General features: G+C 56.2%; 1 protein-coding gene and 1 long non-coding RNA gene across 10 annotated transcripts in view; one reads left to right on the top strand and one right to left on the bottom strand.

Moving 5' to 3' along the window:
- The window catches only part of LOC125611725, a 19484-nt gene extending 1148 nt beyond the window's left edge, over positions 1-18336 (top strand). Inside the window, exons 2-3 of the long non-coding RNA XR_007341933.1 lie at positions 9678-9680; positions 18326-18336. This is a non-coding gene — a long non-coding RNA (uncharacterized LOC125611725). The remainder of the gene's footprint in view (positions 1-9677; positions 9681-18325) is intronic.
- Foxp1 (forkhead box P1) overlaps positions 1-20261 on the bottom strand; it is a 616519-nt gene that overhangs the window by 104754 nt on the left and 491504 nt on the right. The gene's annotated exons all lie outside the window — the stretch shown is intronic.

Consider the following 20261-nt stretch of genomic DNA (forward strand, 5'->3'; position numbering starts at 1 on the left):
TTTTTTTTTTTTTTTTAAATGAAAATGAATCTCGGGAGATGACTGTTCCCAGACATAAAGATAGCCGGTTACAAAATAAAAACACTGCGGCCAGATGCCATCCTGTCCCTCCTCCACCCGCACAGACCGGGCAGGGCTGTGCCATCTGAGACGGGCATCCACCAGCAGGGAGTGTCACATGTCACTCGTGCACATGGAGGGCATGTCACCAGCCCTGCCGATGTGCTGGGCTCGGGCACTGCTGGGACACCATCACACTGCCCTTTGGAACACTTCAGACCGTCCTCCCTGCTCTGGTCAGTCTGCCCATGTTCTCTCCTTCCTCTTTTTCTTCATCTCCTCCCTCGACACCCTCCTTAACCCGACGCTATCCGGAACCAACGGGGCCCGGTCTCCTCTGGCTTTCCCCCCTCTGTGCAGGAGCCGGCCGTCACCAGTTCACTCAGAGGACCACCTTCCGAGCTCACGAAGACACCTGTTTATCCCCTGCCCCTTGCTCCTCTGAGCTTCGGCTGCACAGACGTCAACCTGCGGGGGAGGCCCAGACGGCCTCCGGGGAGGCTGGTGTGGTCACCAGATGCCTGACGACTGCTCCCTTTTCTCCTAGGCTCACCATGTGATGCTCCAGGGCTCCCCGGACCCCAGGAGAGCTGCAGGAGTCCTCTCACACGTGCCCCTTTGCACCAAAGGTCCTCTGCAGGACCTCTCGACCTCTCCCAGTGCCCCATACCTGTGCTAAGTGACAGCACCAGCCACCCCAGCCTCGGGAGGGAGGTCAGGACAGAACCACAGAAACGCTGACCTGGAGTAGAGGAGAGATCATCTCAGTCTCTGCCCTCATGTTCCAGAGGAGCAAATGGATGCCCCGGAAAGAAATATGACCAGCGAAAGGTCACACACCCAGAGAGCCACTGGTAGGACCTGGGACAGAACCTAAAACTCCCGACTCCTTAATTAACCCTCTTCCTGTGACTTCACACCCGCTGCTAGAGGACACTCGGGGCCACACAGCCAACCACCTCCGGCTCCTCCAACTCGGGGCTGCAGGGGACGTACGCAGACGGCGGTCTCTGTGTGTGCTGGCATGGGCAGGGCTTTCACTTTAGCACAAGTGAACATGTTCCTATCTTCCCCAAAGGCACCAGACACGGAGGGTTCAGCCACCCCATGGTCTGCGCAGCAACTGTCTAAAAATCCCTGTAACTGGTGGCCCTTAGTCCCGAGCTGTGGGCCAACAGAGTGGACGCCAGTCATGTGCAGCCACTGACATTTACATTTCATTAGAACAAGAGGAAGGGCAGTTCCTGCACTACAGCGGACACGTGGGCAGCACATCGTGGCCCACCTTCGCAGGACAGCCTATCCGACAGTGGGCAGCCCAGAATGTAGCAGCCTATGACGCGGTGCGACCCAGAAACCAGTACCCCGTGAACACCCAGCTGGAGTCCAGACCTTTTCTGAGTAGGAAAGGACTACAGACATATTCCAGGCCTCCTTCCTCTGGTGCCTGACGAGGGGAAAGTCCTAACAAACTCATTTCAGCCCTTTCCCAAGCTCCCCAGGCAGGTGTCTGTAGGGCTGGATCACATGCCACATTGCAGGAACACAAGGGAGGTGATTTTCTACTGACCCAGGGGACTTGCAGAAAAACATCTGAAGACAAGGGGTAAAATCTCTATATGGCGCCTACTTCTCAGTCTTTTTTTCTTATTAGGAATTGAACCCAGGTGCGCCTTACTACTGGGCTACATCCCTAGTCTTTTGTATTTTGTGTTTTCAGACATGGTCTCACCAAGTTGCTGAGGCTGGCCTCCAACTTGGGATCCTCCTGCCTTGGCCTCCAGTCACTGGAATGATAGGCGTGTGCCACTATGGCTACTCCTCCATCTTTCCAGATCTATATGGTTTTGAGGGAGCCAATGCCATCCTGGGAGACTCAGGGGTGGACTTGTGGCTCAGAGCCACTGCTATCATCCCCCTCCCTGGTCAGGGGATGTTGTTCCAGCAGAGAAAAGCCACCCAAGCTGTTCAGTGGATGCAGGAACCTGTACTGGATTCTCTGGGCAAGGACTCCTCTCTTTTCTTAAAGGGTTGCTAGATTACAAACGTGTGTACCTGAGACTTTCAGAAGCCACTTTGTCTCAGCCAGAGGTGAACCTGACAAACGGAGGTACAGAAAGAGAAAGCAGGAGAGAAAGAGGGCAGAGACCAAGGCTGATGTCCTCCTGGGGACACTGAGTGCCAGGTGCCAGCCACATCTGAGACCATTTCACACGACCCTCGACCTTTCACATCCTCCAAGCTGCAGATGCACCCTGTCCACCCGCCTGGCCACTTGCCAGAGGAGCCTGGTTCTCGTGTCCCCCGGGGCAAGGCCCCAAGGCCAACGGGGACCCCATCCCTCGGGGGAGCTGGGAAGCAGCTGTGCCAAGGCTTGAAGGACACCTTGCAGGCAGGACTGGAAGGGGCGGATCCCAGGTCACAGGACACCCAGGAGCTGGCCTGTCCAGACACACTCCCATCAACAGTCCCCATGTCACCCACGTTCACAAAGGTCTCACCAGGCTTCGCCTGCGTGTCACCGAGCACGCCAAGTAAGGGTCTTGTATTGGCCAGGCCCTGGGAGTATCTCCTGCGCATCCTCACCCCCTAGGGTAGCACACAAACCAGACCAGGCCTACGTGACAAGTCCCCCCAGGGCTGCCCAGTCCACCCGGGGCTCCTCAGTCCCCAGGTTCCCGTCAGAGTGGCCTTCCTCTGTCCCCCCGGGCTCTCTCCTCAGTCTCGGTCCGTCTCTCCTTTCCCTGGATCTGACATTTTCGTTTCTTTTTTGTTCTAGCCCTGCTTTGCCAAATTGTGACAATTATACTTTCATAGAGTCTGGCAATAAATGATTTAACAATCTGTTAGCGACTATTTTGTTGTGATCCATACATTCTAGGGAAATACAGCTTTTCTTCACGGTGGTCCATTCCAAAAACGTCCCCAGAGTAAGCAGAGCGGCTCAAGTCGCCTACTGGCGGCCGTGACAACACAGGACAGGTGGGCAACGGACGGCCCGCGTCGCAAATAACGCCAACGACATTTCTGAAGGCTCTGACTTCTCCCTTATGAGATGATTTTTAAGAAATTGATCCTTCCTTAAACGCACGGGGGGTTGTTCTTGGTTCGCTGTTCTTGGGTTGATAATCTCGTTAGGAGCCACTGACGTCTGCCGTGTGCGGTGCTCTCTGTCCAGCCACCAACCAGTCAGGAAGACAACCACCTGTGTCTTCTGCTTCACCCCACAGTGTTCAGTCTTCCAAGACTCCTTTATTCTAATGTGACCATGCAGTTTCAGGTGACAACTGGTGGATCCCATGGCTTTGGATTTCTACTGCCTGGTGTTTTCAGAATCACTGGTGACAGCCCAGCCTTGGGGCAGGCTGGGGGCCTCTGGCTGGGAGCCCTACAATCCAGCTTTCACTGGTCCTCTGTCTCCAGTGTCACTCATGGCCATTTCAGGCATTGAAACAAAAATGGAGGACTTAAATATTTCACCCAAGGTTCCAGAGTGGGTCAGGAAGCAGAGGTGAATCCCTTCTTCTACAGCCTGGGCTAACGGGTGCTGACGGGGCTGACCGTTCTAAAATGGGAACCACACCCCCGAGATTTCACACCCCAAAACCAGTGTCTCATGTGGGCACCGGGCCTCACCTGTCTTTGTCCTTGGGCGAGGGGCATTAAGGGGTGCCATGCTCTGGGGGGTGCCTTACTGTTCTAGGATGGCTGGTTAATTCCACACTAAGGAGACACGGGGGGACCCTGACAAGGGAGTCTTCTCTTCTCCCGCATGTGACATACCACCAATGGCATCATTCTGCCGTGAACTCTGGGTGGGGTGGGGGAGAGGAGTATGTTTGATGAGCACCATCCTCATGTCCCCCAGCGAGTCCAGAGTCTCCGTCTCTGCAGTGTCTCTAGCTGGTCGGGAGACCAAGGCTGCAGCCCAGTCCACAGCCACCATCTCCAGCTTCCCCAGGTCCATCAGGGACAGGCAGAGCTGAAACCCCGGTTCCGTCTGGCCGCATCTTTTGCAGGAACGCCTCCCCTCCCTTCCGAATCGGGAGCAACACTGAACGCGACCCCGGGCTGCCAACTTCTGCCCCAGAGCAAAGTCGAAAACCAATTGATATAAAATTAAAAGCTATTTTCCGGATCCATCTCTTGCTCCCCACTTTTCAACTGTAACACATTCGGCCTGAATTACAGGCTACCTCTCTGCCCGGCACTGGGGCATGGAATCGATCTCGGCACGGCCACGGAGAATAAACATTACAGGAAAATAATGACTCGGGAAGCACTGGGCACATACCCAAACACAGGCTGCACGTGTGTTCACAGACGGAAATGCACGGCTGTTTACCCTGAAGGCCCCATAAGAAAAAAGCAGTCACCTTTACAGTAAAACGCAAGTTACTACTCAACATGCAGGAATCTCCCATCGGCAGAGGGCTGGGGCTGAATGCCAACAGGGCTCTCGAGCACCCTGGATTTCTTTGGGAGCCTCTAGGCCATTCAAGCTCTCGGCAGTCCTCACAGAGCCGAGCTGGGGGACCCTGGCGACCACCAGATCCATGCAGGGAAGGGGCTGAAGGGCCACTGTTCTTTGTGGGATGGTCAGAGAAGAGTGTGTGTGGCACCGTGTTTCATCGCACACTGCAGACGGGCTTCCCGAGATGAGAGCCAATGTCAATTCATCCAACAAAAGACACAATGCGGATTTTGTCCCGCAGAGGGTTATGCAATGTATTGACGTTAATGTAAACAGCTGGCGCTGCACCAGGGAGGGTCCGGCCATTTCCAGGATGCAGCCAATAAGGGCACACGTTCCCTGCCAGCGTGTCACAGAGTGGCCACAGAAGTCATTCACACTTCCTGTTGAGCAAGGCCAGCAGCTATTGACAAAAGCTGGAGAGTGTCTCTCTGAGACTTCTGTGGTTTAGCACTTTGTCAAAACAGGATACTATTTAAATTAAAAATTTACTGATTCAAGTTCAAAAAAACCCTGTTTGCTGTTTTTATAACCAAATTCGTGGGTGGGGAAACTCTGACCTTTCTTTCTTTCTTTCTTTCCTGTAGGACACCTTCTATGGGTCTGAGAAGATGCTATATTTAGCAGGCCAGGGTTGAGAAGGAAGGATCCAAGCAAGATGACTGTCACTTTCTATGAATTACTATACACGCGAAATCGTGGGCTCCTCGTGTTATGCAAAGGGACTCTTGTGAAACAAATAAAAACACCTGTTTGTGTGCAGAATGCCTCACAAGGGCTTGGTGGAGGGAAGGGGGAAGGACACCTCCCATGTCATCTCACTGAGCATGAGGAGCGCGCCAAGCCAGGACCGCAAGGCCTCCCTGGAGGAAGCTGTCCAACCAGAGTCCTCCCGCGGAGAACGGAGGGTGGGCAGGCCTGGTCATGAGGCCTGGAAAGGCAACCTGAGCTCTTCAGGCCCAAAGCTGCCCGCCTGCTGTCCCGTCCACCTGCAAGACTCTTCCCCAGACACCCGAATGAGCCAGTCTCTCCCGCAAGCAAGGTCTCCACCCAAAGGTTACTTCCTTGAAGAGGCCAGTTGATCTCACGTGGGCCTGTCCTCCCTACGATGTCCCTACGATGACCTGCATTGTGCACTGAGGACGTTCGTCAACGTAGCACGCAGTGGGGATGGAGCTTTTGGCTTTGATATTGAGCATAGTAACCTCTATGACACGGTCAGGGGCCTGGCCGCTTGGCCCGCTGCTGACCCTGTAGGCTGGAGCCCCAGGGCTGCCATTCTCTGTCCTCTAACAGCCCAGCCTGCCCAGAGATCCTGGCTGCTCAGCTGGGCCTGGCACCTAGAGAATCATCCCACAGTGTCACACGTAAACACCTAGGGCCATTAGACATAACGTTTACCACTTATTTTGTATTAGAACCACTTTGTCTAGTGGGGGCTCAGGGCTTACAGAACAGGCAACTTCCTGCCACCCAGGGACGGATTCTGGAAGACCCTGGAAAGAGCCAAGTGGCCCCGGATCCCGACACAGGGTCCCTTCCCTTGGCCTGTCTCTTCCTTATCAGTGACAAGCACACCTTGGGTAGGGCCACAGTGATCTGGCCGACGGCTGGGGCCCAGGGCCCCCCAGTGCGCAGGCCCAGGCCACAGGTGTGCCTGGAAGCTTCTTTCCGCCCCACACAGCTGAGGGAAGTGGCCCGTCTCAAGCTACCTCGCTGGGCCGCCCATGCGGTGACTCTAAATTGGGCCATGAGAAGGCCGGTATCCTGGTGCCACAGTCTCAGGCAGCCTCCAGAGCGCTCCACCGTGGGCACCCCTGCCTCCCACAGTCCCCTCCCACACCCTGGGTCCACTGAACATGACCACCAACTGGCAGAAGTGACAGCATTTCATTTTCAAGCCAGGGCTGTGGATAAGTGTCCTCCTTGGCCCTTGGTGGTGGACTCTGTGAGAAGCCAGCTGCCCCATCCTGAGGGCACTCGAGCACCACGGCTGAGGTGTCCACGTGAAGAGCAGGGCCTCCAGCCGGCAGCCACACAGTGAGGCATCTTGGGGTGGACCCTGTGGCTCCCACCTGGCAGTTCACGAGAGACCCTGAGCCGGGACCACCAATCTAAGCCAAGCCTCAACCTCCGCCGACCCACAGAAGACGTGAAATAATACGCGCTGAGATTGAGGGTCACTAACCTGCCATCTGCACCTCACCACCTGGCCTGGTCCGAGACTCCCTCCCAGAACCCATGCCCTGCTCCTCCCTGCCACACGGAGGCTGAGCTCCCAGGGGAAGGGGGGCCGCCAGCCAAGAAACTCGACCTGCAGCCAGGGTGCAAAGTTACGGAGACCCAAGGATCTCTCCAGCCGGGCCCTCGCTGCCTTGTACAGGGTACGGTGCTTTGGAGACTCTGAGTAGATGTGTTTAAAAAGTCCCTGGCCACTTAGGAGAGGGTCCAGCACACACAGGCAGAAAAGCAAAATAACCAGGGGAACAGCAAAAAACGGGAAAAAACAAACAAAAAAAGAAACCAAGTGAACAGGAGTCCGTCTAGTCCTCGGCCACGGGGGAGCCACGGTGCTGCTCAGGCCAGACCTTTGTTGCTGGGTATCACCTGAGCGTCCATCTTTCTTTCTCTTTCTTTCCCTCTTTCCCTCCTTTTCAGGAGAAGCTGGAGATTGAGATTTCTAACTGGGAAATCCCGATTCTTTGGCCTTTGCCGCTGACTCTCAGAAACGTCTCACCTGGCGCATGGGAGCAGAAGGCCCTCCAGCCCGTGGCCACCGCTTGTGGTCTCTACCAGTGCACAGATTCCACAGCCCTGCTCTCGTCATAAGAGAGACCTCAAAATCCCTCTTTCCAGGGAATCTCACTTCCTCGGGGTCTTTCTGATTTTCTCCGAGGACTCCACGGTTTTCACTGTTCACAAAACGTCCTGCTCTCTTGGTGGCTGTTTGAGAGCATCTGCCCCTTTTTTCCATAAGTGCGGTAAATACTGTGACAGTGCGTAAGTGAACGGGCAGGCTGCAGGTGTGCAGGGAGCCACCCTGGAGGGGGACGGTGCTGGGGATGAGGAGTGACAAGTCTCCCCAGAGCAGCCAGGCAGCAAGAGAGACAGCCTCGAGAAAAGACCGTCCACACCCCGCGCCCCTTCCCCACACAGACCTAGGAAAGTGGGACTAAGGACCACTTGTGCATATGTCACACCCAGGCAACGAGAAAACCACGTCCAACCCCCGCCTTAAAGAAGGGGCTCCAGGGGGTTGAATGGGAGAGGAAATCCACCGTCCCTTCTCTTAGGGCCACTAACTGCACCCTCTTGAAGAGGGACACCCTGAAGGGGACCATCAGGTGTGCTCAACGCACCTTCCTTGGGCTCAGGATCTTACACTCATGTGGCCTGTGAGAAGGTTCCGGAGGCGCTGGCACAGCTGTGGCCATTCTGAAGGCAATCTGCTGTGACGGAGTGGACATTGCCGCTCCCTGCCCACCGCCTGCCACTGAAAAGCATCTGTGTTATACAGAACCCACTGCTTCTTGTGCAGGGTGAGGACCTCACCGTGGTCACCAGTGACCAACGCCGTGATAAGGTGAGGCCAACAGCTGTTGGAGCTGGGATGCTCCGAGCACATGAGCCACATTCCGTGCGCACACAAAGGTGCATGTTTTCAAGCTGGTCCTCCCGGCTAACCCTGCAGCGGTATTTCTACTCCCAAGGATACGAGGAGCAAGCTCCCTTGAATGAGGCCACAGAGCTGGTGAGAGATGGCACTGAATCTGGACAGACCCAGTCCCAGACACCTGCCCCTGACCACTGTCATCTCTTCAGCCCCCAAAGCTAAAAACAAAGGGTGATTCCAAACTCTCCCCAACCCAGACTCCACCGCGGGCTTAGTGCCGTGTCATATGGCACTATCAAGCTACATGGAAGCATGGGTCACTTATGAACCAAATGGAACCGTGGTCAATCAGACCACTATCAGTAAAGCGCAGCAAGCCCTCGCTCCTGCAGGGAGCACCTGGAGGGAGGGCACCAAAGCCAGCAGGAAGCGAGGTGCCCGTCTGCCCCGGGGAGATGGCCCGCATGGGACCCTGTGAGGCCCCGAGTCACAGGAGCTGTGGGAACTGAAGGCCACGGTTCTCTCCCTTGGGGTGAGAGAGGGAGGAGCTGGCCTATGGGACCCAAGAAAACCTCAGGTGGAAGGAAATTTCCAGAGGAAATGATTTCAGCTTTTTTGGTGAGAAAGGTATTTTTCAAAATTCTCTTTTGAAGTTCTTATTTCCACCTTAAGTCTGCACAAATAAAAATAATTGTCAGCTTTCAAAGGGTCTTGTGGTTCACCACGAAGGAGGGTGGGCGCCGGCTTACGTTCCCTCCAACTTGAGTCTGGGAAGGTTTTCTTATCTGGAGAGAAAAACATAAGCTTCCGGGAGAAGATGAAGGCCGGGGATGTTCCCAAAGTGTTAGGCTGCACTGAGAGCAAGATGCCCAAGGAAGGGCAGAGGGGACGCACTGGGCTCAGACGGACACACTCTGGGGACGGACGAAGGTATTATGGCAAACGAAGTCACTCTAGAGCGGGTGGCTCAGAGGTGGGGCAAGGCCCTGGGTCGATCCCTAGCACTACTTTAATAAGAAAGCTCGGCCGTGGCACATGCCTGCAATCCCAGCAGCTCGGGAAGCTGAGGCAGGAGGATGGCAAGTTCAGAGCCACCTCAGCAACTCAGGGAGACCCTGTCTCTAAATAAAATACAAAATGGGGCTGGGATGTGGCTCAGTGGTCAGGTATCCATGAGTTCAATCCCTGGTACCAAAAAAAAAAAAAAAGACAGACAGACAGAAAGACTCTACTATTTATCCCTTTATCCCTTTCTTTCTTTCTTTCGAGGCAGGACCTCAGTGTGTACACCGACCTGGTCTTGAACTCCTGGGCTCCAGCCGTCCTCCAGGGAAGCTGGGACTGCAGCAGGGGCTCCTGGGCCCGTCCAAGAGCCTATTTTTTGATGTTTCATCAGGCGGGTAAAGTGTTTTCAAAGGCCGAAGAACACTAAGACTCGCAGTGTGCAAGAGGACTTCCTATGAGGATGGACACGTACTGAATCTGTGCTGGCCAAAATGGTAGCCACTAGCCACTCGTGGCCACTTAAAGTCTGTCAAAATGTAGATGCCAGCTCTCGGGTTGGCCTTTTAAGTGCTGCGCGCCCGTGTGGGCCGTTCCCTACGTCACCTGTATCCCAAGGAGATCATGGCACTGAGTATTAAGTGTGTTCTGCTGGGTCTCAGCTCTGACTGGGGACTGGGGGGCGCTCAGCTCTGTGCCCCAGGACTGACACGGGTGCAGCCCCGGCGGGCGCGGAAACACGCTCCTCTCCTGGGAGAGGGAACGGATGGACGGGTCTCCAGCCCTCTGCTCCTCCCACATTCATGTCCAGGCCCAAGCCCTCAGAGTCATTAGGACAACGACGACTTTCACACTGTTGTCCAGGGTCAACGGAGGCCCCGAACACCTCCGCAGGCCTCTTCCATCAAGCTGCACCCCAAGTCCACACGCCGAACTCAACAGCAAGTGGCCCCGACCGTGAGGATGGAGATGGAGTATTACCAAGGCTCACGAGAGGGCTTGCTCTCGCTGCTGCAGCTGCTGGTGAAGACTGATGACCTCAGGAGACGGCCCTGCTCTTGCCCCGGTGGCCTGGTCTCTCTGAGTGCCCCCAGCTGGGCTGGGCCTTGCCAGCCCTGAGGTCAGCAGCCCATTCTCTTGCTTTGTCACCTACCTTTCTCCCTAAGTCCACTGTGTTTCCAGACTGCTCAAGCTCCTCTGGCCACAGGGATCTTAAAGACAAAACCCAGCCTTTTCAGCCAGGGGTCAACACACGTCCTCCTCTGAGGCCACCACTCAACTCTGCAGAGATCAGGTGCAGACATCACCCCAGCAAGCATGGCTGGACTCCACCAAGACCTGACTGCAGGTCTGGAAATCAGAATTTCTTGTGACTTCCTCAAAATGATTTTTGTCCCCAAGCATTAAAAAAAAAAAAAAAAAAAAAAAAAGCAACGATTTTCTTGGCTTGTCAAAAATGAGCCCCAGGATGTGGCCAGAGGTCTGTCTGCTAACCTCCATGCTGAGCCTCCACCCTGAGCACAAGCTTCCTACCGACCCTCCAGGTCCCGCATCACAGAGATCCTGACAGTCGGGGGACTCGCCTCCAGTGTGCAGAGCTCTGTGGCCACCGGGGCCACCATGGACAGTGCCGTTTGCAGAGACCCTGCATCCTCCTAGCACCTTCCGAGCAGACCACGGAGCCCTGGCCGGTCTCAGGACCTTCCCAGAACCCATTCTGTGCAGACTCCTTCCACCCAGATCCTGATCTACATAAGAGTTTCTGCATAAGAGCTCAACTATGCCTTTGATCTGCAGTTACGTCTTTTCAACTAAGTGGTGACCTGTCACACCTGCGCGGACACCGTCTCGGGCAAAGTGGGAGCTTCCTGCAACGCGCTTCTCTAAGGCCAGGGCCCTCCACAGCGCTGTGCAGGCCATGCGGGCTGCATTTCCCACTCATCTCTACACATTTTCAAAAGTACTGTCCCCCATATTTTCTTTGAAACGTCTGGCCTGCTGTCATCAGTCATATATATGTGTAAAATCTCTCTTTTTAGAACTCCAATTGGCAAATTAGGTTCAGAAGGACAAGAAGAAACGTCTCACTCCTCACTGTTAGGCACGGTGGGTATGCATGGTTTTGCTGTCAACAATGCTCCAAGAACCCTTGAACACCTGTGAATCAAAACGGTTTCTGTTTCAGAAAAGGTCTTCAGGTGCTAACGTGGCAGGGGACACAGGTCAAGAGGCAAGAGGCCCCGTCTTTCCGGGTCCATGTCGGTAGCCTTTTATTTCTGTATTTTGCAGAATGAGCAGAACTGGTGTTGGTTTATAAAACACTGGCAGAAGAAAGGTGCTGGGTAAACACTCAGGTTCCCCAACGAGGCGCCCCAAGCTCCCTGCAGCCAGGTGTGACGGGAATGTGGCCAATCCCAACACTCACCTGAAAGACATCCAAAGGACCTGGGTGGAACTGAAGCTAGTGACCTTGTAAGAGTCACAGTACTTCCCCAGGTGGGGCTGGTCTGGGGACAACGTGAACACAGGCACATACGTAAAGATGGGGCCCAGAGGCCCCTGCAACGCAGGGAGGTGCAAGAGCTCCCCCTGCAGAGAACGGCAGCCCAGGTGGGCCGTGCGAGCTGAGTCGCAGACAGACCAGTGTGATGCCCAAGTCACCCCGTCTATGCCACGCCCTGGGCCAACTCACCCATGGGCACAGCCACCCTCCTGACCTGAGTTCCCCATGCTCTTCTGAGGACCCCAGATGCTTCACGTTTTGGGGAACCAAAATGTCAGAGAGTTCGCTTCCACCCCAGAGGAGGCTAGGGGACCAAGAACGCAGCAGACCCTACGGCTTTAAGTCCGAAAGGAACTTGGCTGCCAGCGAGGCCCGCGGTCCTCGACCCGGGGGTCCCTAAGGAGCACTGGGGAAGGGATTCCAGTCTACGATGCTGGGGTCCATCTCAGGAGTCTCCTTTACTGGACGGAGTTCAGTGGGATTTTAAGAGCTCGGAGCCCCAGATCTCGATGACACAGTCACCTTCAAGCCAATGTGCTTCCCAGGGCTCAGGGCCACTGACAAGTCATGTGTAGACATGAAACTGAGACTTACAGAGGTCAGGTGCTTTGCTGACATCAGACACACGTGATCAACATGCAAACGACACAGGGAAGTCACCCAGGTGACGGGGGATCCTGTGGGGGGCTGCAGCCACACCACGGCCTCACGGCAAGGCAGAGTCCGCTACCTCTGAGACACTGCCGGCTCCAACTAGGAGGACCTTGTCCTGGCAGATGGCGGCAGAACATCCCAATGCAATAAAACCAGGAATGTCACAAAGAGATTCCAAAAGACGGGAGCAGGGTGTCTTGAAAGGGTGGTACCTTCAAGGTCACTTGGTGCATGGCTTAGTAGATGCCCAGCCACAGAGGCCCTCTCCTGCCTCCAAAGACCTGGAGAATGACCAGACCCCCATGACAGACTTCAGACCAAGACAGAGGGGAAGTAAGAAGAGCTGGGAGCCAAGGGGGACCTCTGCACAAATGAGGGGAACACAGTTCATCCTGAGCCCCTGCCCCAGGGCTGGTGCGTGGCTGGGCCAGCAATGCCTGTGACGCACTCCTCGCCAGCACCTCCTTCAGGCGCCTGTCCACTGGGCACCATGTAGGACCAGACCAAGCCGCCTAAAGCCAGGGTCAGCAGCAGCAACCCGCGGGCCCTCTACCTTTGTTATGCGCTAAGCATCACGTTGGTACTTTTCACATAGTACGAAGGGGAAAAAAGAATGTTAGGACATGTGGGCACCACAGGAAACTCAAACTTAAGTGTCCACAAGCAGGTCTGTGTTGGGATCCAGCCCTGCTCCTCCACTTAGGCCTCACGTGGACACGCAGGTGGCCACAGTGGGAAGCAGCTGCCATAGAGACCGCATGGCTGACAAAGCCCAAACATCCACTCTGTGGCCCTCGACAGGGAAAGAGTTCCTGGTCCCCTTGGTTAAAGGAAGAAAGGGGCTCTGCTCAGGCCAATGCCCTTCCCGGGTCCCCTGAGCGGCTCCCCGCAAACACGGCAGGGCAGGTGGACTTGTTCACACACACCGACTGGACACCGGGACAGCAGCGGGCAAGGTCAGCTTCACTACCTGGCCACCGTGACGGTGCTGTTCAGCGCCATCCATCAGCATGGCCTCGCAGGGCTTGCAGGGGCTCATTATAAATGACAGCACGCGTCCCTGACGCGAACCCGGGCCGGGACAGGACTCTGACGTAACACGATAAAGGGGACTTCTCCATCCAGCTCCGCGTGGCACCAGCTGGAGAATTTCCAAGCAATCTAATTTCTAGGGTGCCGCCTTGACTGTTGGAGAGCATCCCACCCCAGCACCCAGCATCCGCCGAGAGAACTTTCATCTTTCCTGGAAACGCCTGTTACCGTGTGTCGCCCTTGAAAATACAAATTCGAAACTATTTTTTTCCCCCAGCGAGACAGAATAATCCAGGATGTAGATTTTCCAATTACACTCTTTTTCAACATCTGTTGGTAGACTGCATTTAACATCGGTTATTTGAGCAGAGCACAATTTGATTAGACTGTCTGACACCAAGCCAAAGTCTGCAAAATAATAGCTCAATTAAATTCTGTTTTGCTTTCATTTGTCTTAGATTTCCCCGAGTGTGATACTGTAGCAAATAATCAGGCACCCCAATTCCTTTCAAAACGAGAGGGTCAGGCATAGTTCCCATCCTCCCTCTGAGCACACCTCACCACCTATTCCGTCTTCACTGAGCTCGGTGAGCTTGACCCTGACGCCAATGTGTTTCTGTACTTTTCCTTCAGTGGCCTTTAATTCTCCATATGTGTGAACTAAAGTCGGATGCCACCCATACTGTCCCTGAAACAGACCAGCTATGTACAAGGCAGGGAGGGGGTCGGGCAGCCTGGCCGCCCGTGGGGCTCTCGTTCTCACACACCTGGCAGGATTCATTTTGCTGACTTGATTAAGGATTTAGGCAGGACTGGCATCAGATTCTTCTAGAGCTGTGTCGTGGTCCAGAGAGGCTCCTAGAGGCTCATGGTCTGCAGCCAGCCAGTGTCAACTGTCCTGGGGGCCTACATCCCTCCCTCCCTGGCTCTTTCAGGAAGTCCCTTCTGCAGCCGTTCTGTGTGTGCCGCGCACGGTGCACATCACCCCAGCTTCAAGAAACAGATCAGGGGCTGGTTTCCTAGCTGTTCAGACTCCCCAGCATTAACTCACCAAAGACAAGCACCAAAGGGGGCCAGGGTGGAGTTCTGAGCACAGCCGGACCCTGGCCGGTGCCCAACATCACCCATCTAGGGAACAAGGCTGACCAACAGGATCAGGGCGCCAGCGAACCTTGGCACAGCCACGACACATACCCTCTAAGCTGTTCACACCCGAGGACTCTGTCCACAGTCTTCCCAGAACCCGGGACAGGTGGTCTGATCACCCATTCTCCAGGAACAGAGCCAGTACTGCCCATCACATCAGGTCCCCCACAAGTTGATGACCAACAAAGGGTGGTCCCCAGGGCACTGCTAAGACATGTGTGAGCAGTGATCTGTTTCAAGTGGATTAAAACATAATCTGGAGATCGGGAGCAGTGGCCACCCCTGTCATCCCAGTGGCTTGGGAGGCTGAAGCAGGAGGATCTCGAGTTCAAAGCCAGCCTCAGCAATGGCGAGGCCCTAAGCAACTCAGTGAGACCCTGTCTCTAAATAAAATATAGAATAGGGCTGGGGATGTGCCCTGAGCTGAATCCCTGGTACCCCACACCCCCCAAAAATATATATATAATGTGGAGTCCAAGAAGGAGTAGTCTCCCCTCTAAAATACTACTTATACTATTATGAAAAGAGCTACCTTTTCTGGGAATTTGCTATGTCTTAAGACCTGTGTGAACACTTTCCACATGTTAATCATTTTCTCTTCACAGCTGCCTTCGGATAGGTGAGTAACCAGCCACCCTCTCTAGATGAGCAAATGGAAGCACAGAGAGGCTTAGTCACTTTCTCAAGGTCACATGGGAGTAAGAGTGGTCACCAGGACTGACGAGGACCTGCTATTCCTGCAAAGTGAGGCTGCCTCTTCCCCCTGGGACATTCCAACACACAAATCTCCAAAAAGCACCAACCACCCTGCTGCACTTGCATGTTGGCCCGAACGGTGGCTTTAACGGACAAGTCACACCTGAGATCTGATCAGGAACAGAGGTAGCCTTGGGTAAGAATGTGACTTGCTCAGTCTCACAAGAAGACAGCGGGGAGAACACAGAGCACATCTACGCAAGAGCTACCACAGACTCAAGCCTTCTCGAACAGAGAATGACCCGGGTGCCCCTGCACTGGGACAGGTGCTCAGCACGGTGGCACCGAGGAGCCCACACCAGCCTGGCCAGAGCTAGGTGTGTGGCGTGCCCACTCCTCCCGGCCTCTCCCGGCAGGGCCAGTTCACCTGGCACCAGAGACGCAGCGCCAGGACCTCTGCTCTGCGAGGCTCAGACTCGTGGGCTTTGTTTCCAGAACAAACAAGGACCCTCTAGGCCACCACCGAGAGGACCCCAGACAGCGTCACTGCGTCCTGCCAAAGCACCTGGCGGGTCTGAGAAGGGCTTCTTCCTGGGCACAAGGGTTCCCCATGCAGGCTCCCAGAGAGGAGGCCATGGGCCTGCCCACCACCCACAGCGGCCCTGGCACAGGAAGAGCAGGGCCGCAGGGCAGAGGACGGGCAGGGGGTGACACTTCACATCGGTGGCTGGGAGTCCCTCCCTAAGGAAGATGGGCACAGGTGCCCCCTGGAAGGAACGTCAGGCAGGAGTTAATGGCCAGGGTCTCCCTGACCATGGCAGCCACAGCACGGCACCGTCGCTGTCTGGGTTCCTGGGGGTCTTGGGTGGACGGTGCAGATCCCACCCCCTTACGCAGGAATGACAACGCTGAGTCCCTGCTGCCTCCCCAGGACGGCGGCTACGGAACCTTCTTGTCACCTTATCTAATACCAGGCTGGAGGCCAGATGGAGGCTGGACAGGACGCAGGAAGTAGGAACGGACAGTTGGGTACCTCAGACCTGTGTGGTAAGAGGTGGGGGCAAGGGCCTCGAGGACAGTAGGGACTGGGGGCGGGGGCCTGGCAGGTCTCCACAAGGGCCATCCAGGACACAGGGCAGCACGGGTGACCCAGACAGGACGGGGTGGGGGTCACCAGAGGAAGGGGGCTGGCCCCACAGCAGGTCAGTGATGGTGAGGGAACTCAGTGGGCAGAGAGGACCCCAGGCCTGTGGACAGGGAGGGCTGGGGGTCCGAGTGACCGCTGTAGGAGAAATGTGGCCACTGATGAGCTGGTGCGCGGAGATGGAGCCAGGCACGGGCAGTGAGGAGGACCCGGACAGGCTCGGGGACGGGGCTTACAGGTGGCAATGAGCACAGATAGGAGGGGCCTGGGCTCCCAGGGGGGACCTGGGAGGCGGAAAGAGATGGCGGGGCACAGGGACTAGGAAGGAGTCCCAGGCTGCCATCCCTGAAGCCTTCTGTCAGCCCAGCACCTAGGGTGGAGGCCAGGAGGAGGCCAGCAGGAGGGAGGCCCAGCCACCAAGCCGAGGGAGCAGCTCAGGAAACCACGGGCCGGGCGCAGTCTGCGGCAGAGCGCCTGCCCGGCAAGTGAAGGCCGTGGGCTCCGTCCCCGGGACATCGGGAGGATGGCCAGGAGGTAAGTTGGACCAGGGAGGCTGGGAGAGAGGGGCTGGTTAGGAGACCCCAAGAGGCGAGCTGGTTCTAACTGACCGGCAGCCAGAGGAGGGGCCAGGGCAGCGGCTGCAGGGAAGGGGCAGCCGAGGTTCTGAAGGACCCCTTCACACCCGCGTCCCCCTCGGGCACGGGAAACGTGGCCTCCGTCTGCCTGGATGTTCACCAGAGCGACCTGCTGGGACGTAACGGAGAGGGACAATGGGCAGCTCCTGGCCAACCGTGTCCTGGCAGCCGCAGACCCTGGTCCTGGAGTAGTTAAGTCTGTTCCCTTCGGTGGAAGGGACATCGCGAGTCGAGGGCAGCCACCAGAGACCCTTCAGAAACCACGAGGGAGCCGGCTCGTCACTCACTGGGTCGTCACCGCAGGCCCCTAGCTGTCCCAACAGCGAGGTGGCCCCCGTCCACCCCAAGTTCAACAGGGGCTGCATTCTCTTGAAAGTCGAGAGCGAGTAGATATGACAGGCATCTGCTGTATGACAATTATTCCCCACCACAATCAGGCTGGAGGGGCCGATGACTTCATTTAGACAGAATGGCCCAAATCTGTTTCCAATACGCACAGTGCACATAATAAATTTTTACAATATGACAAGCAAAACAAACTTAATAAAAGTTCCCCATCTTCTGTTACACAAGCAAGCTCGGCCCGGCTCTGTTTATAATAGTTGGCTCATGATGTCACGGCTCGGTAACAAAGGCCTGGCTACACAACACCGTCACCAGGCGTGACACGGGCTCACGACTACCGCGATCACGTGGACACAAACCCCCCAAACGTACGTCTCCCAAGCTGCTGCTCGGTTTTAACAGCTGCCTGCAGAGCGCTCCGCGCAGAGCTGCCTGCAGCCCTGAGTAATGCCCGTCTTTCTTCTCGTCCTCGAGCGTCATTTCCCTTTAGAAAGTACAGACTTCAATGACAAGCACGATTTTGCACAGACGCCCATCAGCGTGTGTCCAAATTAGGAGGTGGTGTGGTGCGGTGGTTAGCAAGCGGCCTGAGGCCAGCACGGCCCTGTGCTGTCCCTGTGGGCCGGGGCCAGGCGGTAGCTGGGTGACAGTGCAGGAGATTAAGAGCACAGATCCTTGAGCCAGCCCCTGTGGGCCGGGGTCCAGCTTTGCCACCTGCCAGCTGCATGGCCCCTGCTCATCTGTAAGATGGAAATAAGGACACACCTCACCCCTCCCAGGGCCCCTGGGAAGCACCACTCAGGCCTCCGAGGGGCTTGCGGCCTCCAAGCAACAGGCTCATGGAGGACCACACTCCCCTCACACTGAGAAACAACGGCATGTCTGGCTCACCCAGGTTGGAAAGTCACCCAAGACGGAATCACCATTTTTTGGTGACATTAACAGGACATTAAAACCAACTTTAAACAACTTTAAGGAGACCATAGCTGTCGGGTCAGCGCTGGCAGGAAGTGAAGAGGAGGAATTCCAGTCTCTCTGGGGCCACAGGTCCACGTGGGAGCCCCTGGGGCTCGGGGCATTCACGAGTGCGTGCCTTGGTTCATGCAGACCCCGTTCATGCAGCCCCTACACGGAGACACCGTGACCTACGCCGCAGCCCCACCCTGACCCGAGGAGAGCACACGCTCGGCCAGCTTGATCTAAGCCAGATTCTCACCCATCTGAGTGCCCAAGAGATAACGGCGAGGGAATCCAACTTCCGCACTGGACATTCCCCAGGCGTCTCTGTGCAAGGATCCATACCCGCCCCAGGATGCCCACTGGCTCTGCCACGAGGTCAGCTGGCTCTCCTGGCCGGGCAGGGTGCCAAGGGAACACGACGGTGCCCACTGTCCCTTCTTCCTGGCCCAGAGAGTTACACCAGGCGCTGTTCCTCTCGGCTCCGGGCAGTTTCCTAACCCCTGGACGGGGCCCAGTGCTGTGTGCTAATGAGTCTCAGATTGGAGGGCCTGCTGTACATGTGTCAGGACAGTGCCACAGTTTCAGGGAGGTGGGGGCGTGACGGGGAAACACTCGCACAGCCAGAGAACAGTAGCCGACCGAGGCCGGCCACCCCACCCGGGGAACTGACCTCTGTGCCCCGTCAGGGATCCCGCAGACTCACAGACGGGGGAGTGTGCTTTATCACACACTGGGAGACTCATATGGAAAAATGGAAAACACTCCATCACTTGACCTCGGAATGACCCCTGCAACCACAGACGAATATTGTGTACAAAATCCTAAATCAACTTAAGATGTTCCAAAAAAGGAGGGGGAAAGCTTTTAATTTTCGGCATTACACTCGATGATTACTATTTTGGGTCCTGAGATTTGGCTTAGGAGGCTCACACAGGAAACAGACCCACAGGTCCAGGAGGGGGTTTGTCACCCGGGGAGTGATAACGGAGCGGCCTCCGAGGGGCTTGCGGCCTCCGAGCAACGGGCTCATGGAGGACCACACTCCCCTCACACTGAGAAACAACGGCATGTCTGGCTCACCCAGGTTGGAAAGTCACCCAAGACGGAATCACCATTTTTTGGTGACATTAACAGGACATTAAAACCAACTTTAAACAACTTAAGGAGACCATAGCTGTCGGTGATTCACCTCCACGGGAGACCCAGCGGCTTCTCTTCTCTCCACAGCAGGGACCCTGGCCCGGGCACACCTCCAAGCACTGCCCACCACCCTGCCCCCTTCTCTAGGAGTGACCCTTCTGCCTCTGAGCACACGCCCCTGGCGGGGGCATCTAGCTCAGAACTTCGTCGTGGGATCCCCCTCAGCCAGGCTGGGTGGCTCTCCTTGCCCCACCGGGCTCCGGGGAATCTGAAATCCAACGCGTTTCCCATCCTCCAACTGTCAGCGACGTTTTTTCAGACGGTGTCAATGAAGTTGACGGCTGGCAGTTCCGATGCTGCTCGGCACATGGGGACAATAAGGCTTATTGTCAAGTGTTTTCCATGAGGACGGAGGAGAGGTGAGGCCAGGGGACCCCCACAGCGTCTGGGGGTGTTGGCGAGGAACACACCAGAAGCCAACTGAAGGCTAGATACGTCGACAGGCCTTCCCCGAGGACACCCCCACACCTCCGGGCTGTGGGTCCTGCTCCCGTCAGCTGTGAGGGACCTCCTGGAACATCCGCGGGTTAGCTGCACCCTAACTCCCCGTGCTTGAGACTCGGTTCCGGGCCCAGAGGCTTCCTGACGGCGCTGCTGCCCTCAGGTACCCGGGGGTCCCCGGAAGGCACGGTTGTCAGGGCGCCCCATACCTACGGTCCTGCTGTTGCTTTTCCTGGCTTAACCCAGGTTGGAGGGAGCCAGCTGTGACCCACGATGTGGCAACACCAGGAGCCACCACAAGTGACACTCCGCCACAGTGCCCCGCAACCCCGCGCGGCTGCCACTGCCCCGTCCGC

The sequence above is a fragment of the Marmota marmota genome, unplaced genomic scaffold (assembly GCF_001458135.2).
Source record: "Marmota marmota marmota unplaced genomic scaffold, marMar, whole genome shotgun sequence".
Lineage (NCBI taxonomy): Eukaryota > Metazoa > Chordata > Mammalia > Rodentia > Sciuridae > Marmota > Marmota marmota.